This window comes from Pinus tabuliformis, chromosome X (genome assembly GCF_031772625.1).
Source record: "Pinus tabuliformis cultivar Carrire ecotype Pingquan chromosome X, CPIR1, whole genome shotgun sequence".
NCBI lineage: Eukaryota > Viridiplantae > Streptophyta > Pinopsida > Pinales > Pinaceae > Pinus > Pinus tabuliformis.
In genome coordinates, this window is record NC_142308.1 from 1,400,807,111 (window position 1) to 1,400,817,076 (window position 9,966).

Below are 9,966 nucleotides of genomic sequence, written 5' to 3' on the forward strand. Positions count from 1 at the left end.
GGGTCGTTACTACTCCCATGGCCTAATCAAACAGCATTATGTAGTCCACCACCGCGGCATCGATAATATCTAATCCATCCTTAACATCTCCTTTGTGTTGTTCCTTAACTTTCTGCGGGGTTGAAGGTTGTGATTTGAGCTCTAGTTCTGTGGTTTTCAGGTTGATCTTGAACTAAACTCGGGCCACTTCAGTCTTGGCATCGCGGATACGCACTGCAAGCTTCCTGATCTTGGCCTCAAGCGGTGCTTCCTCCGGTATGTGCAACTTCGACACTATCCTGCAAGCTTCTGCCATCGCGGCTACCAGTTGGGCGCTCTGTGCTTGGATCATCTCTTTTTCCTTCAAGGCCTCTATCTTTTCAGAGAACATTTTCTCATTATTCATCTGATATTCACCTATGAGTCTGAGCGCACACTGCTCTTGCGCTCGTAACTCAGCTGTCACACCTGCCTATAGCATGTAAAGATACTTGTTGGCGAGCGTTGCGACGTTGAGGCTGATGTTCTTCAAACTACTCACGATGGCCTTGTCATCGGCCGCATCTACGCTCAAAAATCCTTCTAGTAGTGCGACTTCCCAGAGATCCATTGATCTAACCATCTCTACGGCTTGACTGGTCCCTGGTGCCACCTGGATCCTGCTGGTCTGGATCTGCAACTCGCGCAGATCCTTCTAAAGAGTACCGAGCAATTGCAGGTGCTTCTATTCAAACTGCTGAAACAGTTCCGTTGTGGCATCACAAACTTTGTCGTCGATCTTGTCGAGATCACCTTCTATGAGCGTGATTGGATCTAGTGGTGGTTTTGTTGCTTTCAACTTCTTCTGGGGTCCCTCCTTTTGTTGTTCCCTATACCTCTTCACCCGGAAGGGGGTGCTCTTTCCTTCATCTCTACCACCTCCTTAGTCGAATTGCTCCTCTTCCTCTGTTTGGGGTGAAGGGGATTTACCTCTTCTCTCAGAGCCACGTTGTTCATGTTCGATCTGCTACTTTGCAGCATGCTCTTTTTCCAGTCGGGCCTTCTCCTCAGCTTCCTCTCTATGCTTCTCGGCCAATTGCTAGACCGCTTGCTTTTCTGCCTCCTTTTTTTTCTTCTTCACGAAACTCCCCATGCCTTTGCTATTGTCTGCAGGCAGATCGAACAGAGAATTCCAAATCTACCGACCATTGCTTGATAACCTCCTGAATAGCATCATCTGTAGCAAGGTAAAGCAGGTCAAACCATTTTTGTTGCAGATCCTTCAACACCCTAATATATACACAGTTTAAGTCTACCTTAAACTCTGTGTACCCTGATAGTTTCTTAAACACTATTGGGGATGACTGCAACTTCTAGCTGATGGCCATATGAATGCTCAGCTCCATTAACACCCAGAAAACCTTGGTCTTTGTGACCTGTCTGGTGTCCTTTATGGCCCAAAGGGAGGAAAACTGTGTAGCCTCCAGCAATCCTTTCTCCAAGGGAGGAAACTAGTTGTCCTCCAGCAACTCCCAAGCTACTGGCACGATGGAGAGAAACAACCATGTGTAGTGGAAGGTTTTCTCTTGTCCTGAGCCTCGTGACAATTTGCAAGGAACTCGTTGCAAAGGTAGTGCAACCAGTTAAACTGCATGCCTTCTGTGCACTGTGTAGCTAACAAAATTACTGGCGCTGGAACCTCGTCCGCATGGAATTTCCTCATGACCTTACCAGTGGGAATATACGTGGAAAATTTCACCGTGGGGTTGGCGATAGATTTGATAGAGTACCCATGTGGCTTCTTAACCAGATTGAACTTCTCCTTCATATTTTTTTCTATGTCGCGCTCACTGGTTTTTCCGCCAAACTCCTTGGCCAGATTCAAGCCTAAATGTGGTAGGAGCGTGATTCAATGGATCAGCATGTCGGTGATTGGGATTGGCGCACTCAGCCACAAACATCCATCATGTACCAGGGTCAGTAATTACTTGATAACAATGATATTGATGTTGGAGCAGTGGTAGTGGGGCACCCACAGTAGGTTCAGCAACCCTGATTGATTCACTCTACGAATCCATTCAACTAGCTCCAACTCGATGACCTCAGATTTGTTATAGTACACCCACTTCATATAGTTCCCTATTGCGAGGTGGGGGAACCTCTCATGGTACTCCAAATCCCAGTCTTCCATTTTCAAATGGGGAATCTGCGCTAGCCATGGGCCTTCAAAGGTGATGCCTTCAGGTAGCAAGGGCGTATTTAGGAGGAATATCCTTGCATCTGGATCCTTAGTGACCTTCACCTTTCCCTTGCACGAAGGGATGTAATCTGGCAGTTTGGAGACAGACTCCATGCCCTCGGCATCTATATCCTCCACGCCCTCTTTCACCTCCAAATCCACAACTTTACCCTTATCCTTCGCCGATTTTTTATTTTTATTTTGAGCCTGGGTAGCAGGGTGCTTCCTCGGTGACTCACGCACTAGCATTGGCCTCTTCTTCTTGCCCTTCTTGGGCTTGTGATTCTCATGCACTGGTGTAGGCTTTGGCCTAGGTGACCTCGCATCGTAGGAACTGGAGCCAGAGCCTCCATTCTTAAAACTTCCGGAGACGCTCCCTTGGAGGCAACAGTTCCTCGGGTACTTGCAATCTCGCCTGGTTCGGACATGGTGCTGAGAATGAACTATTGGGTATCCTTAGGTAATGTGTCAAACACTGAGTTAGCGACCAAATTTACGAAAACCTGAGGATTCATAAATGACGCACAACATAGCTCAAAAATTCTAAGGATGCAAAGTGTTTTCTACTGGACAGCCATGCATAATTTATAGGTGAATTTGAATTCAAATTCGACCAGTCCCCCAAAAATCCGTCCATAAATGTTGATTTGGCAGCAAATCTTCAAATATTTCAGCCTTAAATGCCCTAAATGTTGCCCCCATGCTCCTTTTAACCATCTCCTGGATATCAAGTCATGAAAAGCGACTGTAACGGTCATTTTCTGGCTATGCTGCGGGGTATCTCCCCCCCATAGTGCAGCTCCCTTCACACGCCTTCTAATACTGTGACATCACCCTTTTTCACACAACCCCTCTACCGCGTAGTTCCATGAACTAGACGGTGTATTCTATAGTCTCGTGCTTCCTTACAGCTATCTAGAGCGTTAAGGCTGTCTTGTTTTCATGTAGTCGTTGGGTCAGATCCCCTGTGTATGGATTCAATCAGATGCCATTTACCCTTCCAAGAAATGGTTCTCCATTCAACTTTGCAAGTTGAACTGTGCCACCATCTGTAATCTCTTTTACGACATATGGCCATAGCCAGTTTTTATAGACATTTTTGGGCACTGCAACCCCAATTAGACATGTCCATAAACCAAGGGCTCCTAAGTCCCTAAAAGTGTTGTTCCATACCCTAAAAGAACAAGGTCAGCTAATTACATCATCTCCTAGAAGTTCTCCATGAAAAATTGCTTAGAACTGGTCAAAACTGGACCATCTCACCTAATCCATGGTCAAAGTGCGATGCATCCCACCTAATGCACATGGGAGGTGCAATGCATATTGAAAATCCCTTCTATGGGGTGCAATGGGTGAGAAGGGACAAATGGCAGAGGCATTTTGCGAGATGGATGATCATGGAATCTTCTAGAAACTTCTCCTGTGACACTTACCTCTCTGAATTCACCCAGGGATGAGTAAGAGATCATCAATCTCCAAGTGGAATCAAGAACTATCAGAGAGAGGACACTAATCAGAATCCTAGAAGCTGACTCACCCCCCTGCAATCATCCAGAGGCTCGAATTTTGTATCTTGTAAGGAAGTGTTGTTGGTTTCTTGTTGGAATATCATAGTGTTGGGTGATCTAAGCTTTTCATGAGGTGAAAGAAGGGCTTTCATGCTGGAGGATGACGCTGGGTCAGAACAATTGGTTGCAATCCTCTTTGCTATTCTTGATTATTAATAAAGCTATTCAAGTTTTCCTCCACATTATTGTATGTTTGATGATATATGCATTTGTGTGGTCAATATATATCTGGTCCTATATTATTTATGATTGTAGATCTTTGTTCTTCGATAGTATTATGCTGCTTTGCTTCCACAAGTGCTCTTTGAAGCTAGGTAGACGAAGGAGAAGCGGCAAGGATCTGTCAGAAAGGAGAGGAATCAAGCAAGGAACTAAGCGCAAGACTGAGGTTGGTGTCCTTCATTCCACTCTTATCTACTTCTCATAAAGGAAAATGAAAGTAGTTTTAGTTTGTTTATTTCTAAGATAGCTACCAGTCTTAGTGGGACTAGAAGCTCTGAGTGGACACTAGATTTCCCGATAACAAAATGGCAACTCCACTGGGGAGTGAATAGATTGTTTGTTTGTCTATATTTGTTTATTTTATAAACTTACAGACGGAGCCTGAAGTCAAGCCAGCTAGCTTTCAAACTACATTTGCTATGCAAGTGCAAAGTAGATCAATGATGCTTCAGTCTATCGTTGGGTTTTGTTTATAAACTGAACAATCGATTTGAAAACTTTCTAATTGCCCTAGTGGTGGCTCTAGTAACCTCATTAGATCAGCCCCTGTGATTTCTATTTAATGTACATCATTTGCTCGACCTAAATCCCTGAACTGAGCTGCAAACTGTGACCAAGAGCCAAGTAAAGTCTCGTCCTGGTACCATCGCACCCTCTCTTCAAGGAAATCTAGATGCATCGCACTTCCCATGTGCAGTAGGTGGGATGCATCTCTATTTCCCTGTGTTATAGGTGCGATGATTAGAAAAGGCTAAATTTTGCCTCCAGGTCTTGGTTTTTCTTCACTCTTTTCAGCTCTATTCTGGAGTTTTGTTGTCTATGATCAGTATACCACTGTGGAAACCCCCTTCCTTTCCATCATTCTGCCTCCATTGTGCAAAGAAATGTGAATGCTTTTATGTATTTTCTGCCATTTTCAGTTCTCTTTTACAAAGTAGTAGCATAGTCGAACTGTCGTCTTTTGAATTGAAAGTGTCGCAAGTGTCGTTTTCAGTCAAAGAAAAGAATTCCATTGTTCTTGATGGTCGATTATACAGTTACTCTTTTATTTGATTTGAATTAGTAGTTTTTCAAGTGTCGAAAGAAGTTTTAAATTCAAAATAGTAAAGTGTCTTCATTATCTTCCTTTCGTTTTGAAGAGAAATTTGTTAGTATTGTTGCTTTGAAAATATAATTCGGATTTGTACTTAGCATTCTTCTTATCATTCACACATTAAGAAAGCTGAAAACAAATACATGCATGTGCATTTGCATTTATACTGCTTGTTGAATTGATTTAAGACAGTGCATCTAGTGTGTGCACTCTGCTCTATGTTGAAAGAATATCATCTCTCTTTCTTTGGTAGCTAGGATTTTCATTGCAAAAAGAAGATTAAACAATTGTTTATCATCTTAGATTGCATTTTAGGAATTGTACATCTACATCACGCGGTGAACCTGAAATGAAAATTTCTTAAGAAAGATCAACTATAAAATAAATTTAATGAACCTAAAAACGCTTTGGAACCTAATGCACAACATCTATAGGTCTAGGCTAGAGACGTATTCCGGCGTCGTAAAGCCTGGTAACTGTCGCTTTCACTGCTGGTTGGGTGATTCCCCCTCTTTGAGACAACAAGTGCTAGTATGGACTTGTGCTCCCACGTACTGTCGAGTACATATTGGGAGACCAAAATAGGCTATATCCTTTATCCATAGGAATCCATGTCTATCGCCCTATTGATCGTAATGCACTGAACACAGCATTCGGGAAGATTGACTGTCGTACCGTAAAAAGTATTCTGAAGTTTTGCGATTGGTTTGGTAATCCCTCTATCTAGATTTCCAGAGTAGTCTCTTTCGTTCCTTTTTAGACTCCTTAAAGGAAAAGGTCCATCTGAGCACTTTTCACTTCAAGCTCATTAAAAATCGAAGGCGACTAGAGTCATCTTTTGTTTTTTCTCGACTCTTAAAAATTGAAAAAACAAGTTGTGTCAAAGCATCTAAAATTTATTTTAATCGGAATAATATCACCATTCCCGTGTTGATTTTAGGTTGAGGGAAATGGAGTCCACCAACCGAGGACTTCCCCTTGGAGGAAATCCTAGTCCTTTCTCCTCTTGGGGAGATGTTGGTGCACCCCACATGGCCACATTGTCGCTCCCAGGATTGAAAATTGGCTTGCTCGTATGGCTCTTCTCAACCTCCGTCGTTCAGAACACCGTGATTCCTGAACAATCAAGTCAGCAACTAGATGATACTAAAGCTACCCCCCAACCTTCTACTTCGTCTGATTCTCCCTCTCCTCCTTCCTCCTCACTTGATAAAGCCGGTAAGGCCCAAAACCAAGTAACTAAGAAGAAGAAGGAGAAGAAGAAGAAAGAGAAGAAGAAGAAGGAGCCAAAGACGAAAGGGGGCAACCATGCATCGTCTAGCAAAAATCCACACACTGCACCGTCCAGGCCTAAATCGCCATGTGTCATTTGTAAGGGAGACCACTACCACCGAGATTGTCCCTACATCCCTCGGATCTTAAGGGACTGGTCTCCTCGTTTTCACAATCCGATGTCATCGACCTCTAACGATCATGTTGAGAGCACACCATCAACTAGTGAAAATAAAGTCCCTGGACAAAAAGGAAAATGTAAATTCCCTTGTATATTGTGTGAAGGCGATCATGCCCTCCACCGTTGTCCCTTCCTGGACAAAGCTAAAAGAGTTTTGGATGACCATCCGGCTTCACCGTTACGGCTTCCTCCTAGATATAAGAAACTCTTGCCAAGTCCATCACTAGTTGAAAATCCGACTGACGTGCCATTGTGTTCGGTCGAAGCATCTGTCATTGAAGATAAACCCGCTGAACCCATACCAGACAAAATTCAAAAGGTTGAGGCAGCAGTCGACCCGGTCTTGTCTTCAGAAGGTCCATCTTCAGATGACACAATCACCGAAGAGAATGAGAACGACACCATCCAAATTCTTTTCGTAAACACAGACTTTGATGAACATGGGGGCAGTCTAATCGTTCCTTTACTGCAGGAAGGAAGTTTGTCAGAGTCATATCCGGCCGTCTATTCGGTCCCACCTCCAAGCAACCTAGTCGTTTCTTTCGATTGGAATCTACTAGGCAGACCCCGAGTACCGGCCAATGTACCATTCCGAATCATTGTACAAGCTTACAAAATGATCATGGTTGATACCATCATAGATGAAGGGGCTTCTATGAGTATCCTTTCCTCAATTGCTTGGGAAGTGCTTGGTTCGCCATCGCTTCTGCCTGAGATGAGAAATCTGACAGGCTTCGACAAAGGAACCAGTCGACCGTTAGGGATCCTTCCCAATGTGCCCATAACGTTGAGAAGGAAAACCGTTTACATGAACATAATGGTAGTCCGAGGACCTCTAGATTATAATCTACTCCTTGGACGTGACTATATTTATAGCATGGGAGCCATTGTCTCCTCACTCTTTAGAGTAATGTGTTTTCTGCATGAAGGCAGAATGGTCAAGCTCGTAGACCAGTTGTCGTTTCCCGGCTCACACATAGCTAATAGTCAAATGCCATCCCTAAACGGTATTTTCATGCAAGGAATGTCTCACCAATCTCCAGTCCATCCACCTGATGAGCGTGAGTGATTCAAGAGGACATGACTGAAACCCAGGGGGCATGCACCCTGGTTTGTTTCAGTAGGAAAACCTTGGGTATAGGGTAGGTTTCCGCAGAGGATATATGACTAGTCTGACACTCCCGTCCATTTAGGAAAATGGGATTAGACTGGAATAAGATTCCCTCGTCAGAGTTATGTGAGTGGAGGCGACTGCACCACTCACCTTTGTCTATTTCGTAGACATCGCCAAGGAAGCATTTTATCTGCAACGCGGATGGAGAGATTTCATATGGTAACCTGGAAATTTTTCGCTATACCTGGGGGCATGCAAACCTCTTGTGAGCAAGCGAGAAATGACCAACAAACGTTAGCTCTATGATTCAGCTGACTTCAACTGCCTAGGTCGGGTGAGTGGTCAAATCGACCACTCACCTTCACAGGGGCCACCATGGCATTGACAAAGTAAAGGAAAAAGTTTCCTACCTAACCTTGGTAGTGATCTTGGTAGTTAATTAGAGGGGCGTAGCTGGTCGTTCCTAGCTTGCATGCAAGGGGTGTCGGAGCATAGTTTCGAATGGTGCAATCTCCTTAAAAATTGAACCTATCGATGAGACGTCCTTATTATACGATTGGCACGAGCAGTTTTTATGTGGAGTTCAAGCTCGTTAAAAATTAAACATAAGAAATGAGCAAACGTTCCCCCAGAGTTTAAGCTCATTAAAAAATGAACTAATTTCCGATAAATAACCATTGTGAATGCATTATCATTAGCTTTTGAGCCTTGGTCGTGTTCTCATCATCACCTCCACTCTATTTTAGCCGATCATTCACCTACATTTGATTATTTACCCCTTTTGAGGAACAGCTGCGAAGAGTGGTCCTGTTAGCCATCCTTGTGACACTGCCGTGATTGGAAAATTCCAAACCTTACCTCGAATCAGCTGCTACCCAAAATTATCACTCGTTCCTCAAAAACGAGTCTCATTTAAGCTCTTTTCACCTGACTCATAAAACATGAAAATATTGCCGAGCGATTGGCCTCTCCAGCTCGTTAAAGCGACCGGAAGTTCTATCCCTCTTCTAGATTTTAATCTTTTTGGACCTGAGGGATTATTACACAAAAAGATCGAGCACTTGTCTTGTTCGGCTCGTTAAAATTACTGAAAATTCATCCCTTTTGTATTATTTTATACTTTTTCGGACTTAAGGGATTATATGACGAAAAATGATTATTGGAGTTTCCTTTACGTCCCTTTTAGACTCTCTAAAATTGAAAAGGACCGTGTTATCTTTGTCGTTAAACTCGTTAAAATCGAATAGCGACAAACTTGTCCATACAGACAAGAATGAGTTTCACTGTCGCTAGACTCGTTAAAATATAGCGACGGGTTTGCCCGAAGGGAAAATTATATAAAAAAGCATATGTTATCCTCCCCAAGCTTGACAAAAATAAAGAGGTACTAGTCAGCAATGACTGGGGAAAAATTGGGAACAAAACTTGAAGAAACTTTATTGGTATCAAGTCGCTCTTGAACATGACACTTTCACTCTGCATCCGAGTCGGGTTGGGTTGTTCTGTTCACTGGTCATATCACCATTGGTTCAGCACACCATCCACATTTGGGGTTAAAGCTACCAATCCATCATGTCAGTGTCACCGATATGTTCAAGAGAAGTTGCTCAGAGAATTCACCTGTGTCTCATCCACTGCAATACATTCACACTCCATTCTTTCATGACCGCCACCCTGAACCCTGTATCATCATATTGTTTTCACCTCCAAAATCATTTACTCTGTTCCGTGTCGTAATATGTGGGATTCATTAAGGCCCTCCTACGGCGAGTCACTTCTTGTCGACATCAGCTCATTATCCAAGAAGTCGACTTAGGAACAACCCCTTCAGTACTTTGAAGCTTGCATGCCTCAATGGCAAGTTTCTCACTTCCGGCGACAGGTTTACATCAATGGCCTTCAACCGGAAGATTTTGTGTGGTGTTTGACACCAAGTCCCTTATTCACACCACGCGAATTTTACTAGAGTACCTTGAGGGTCATCATCATTATCGGTGATTCCTCTCGCACCTATTAACAGCTTACATCATTGGCTGGTAATCAGGCGATGTCTTTCCATGTTCGACTCCAGAACATCTTTCACATGGATCGACTTGTACTCCGAGTGAATATTGAACAATTTTGAAGACCCTGGATCTAGTTTCATCCATCCAGGTTGTGATATATTCAGGAAAATAAAGAAATAAAATGTACATTGTTGTTTCACAGATGACCATCCGAATCAAAGGATGATGCCTCTATCAGAATCATCAGTCTCCCGCACAGACGGTTGTCTGTCCTATGTACATGAAAATGAATTTATAAAGCTGAGCATGGGAA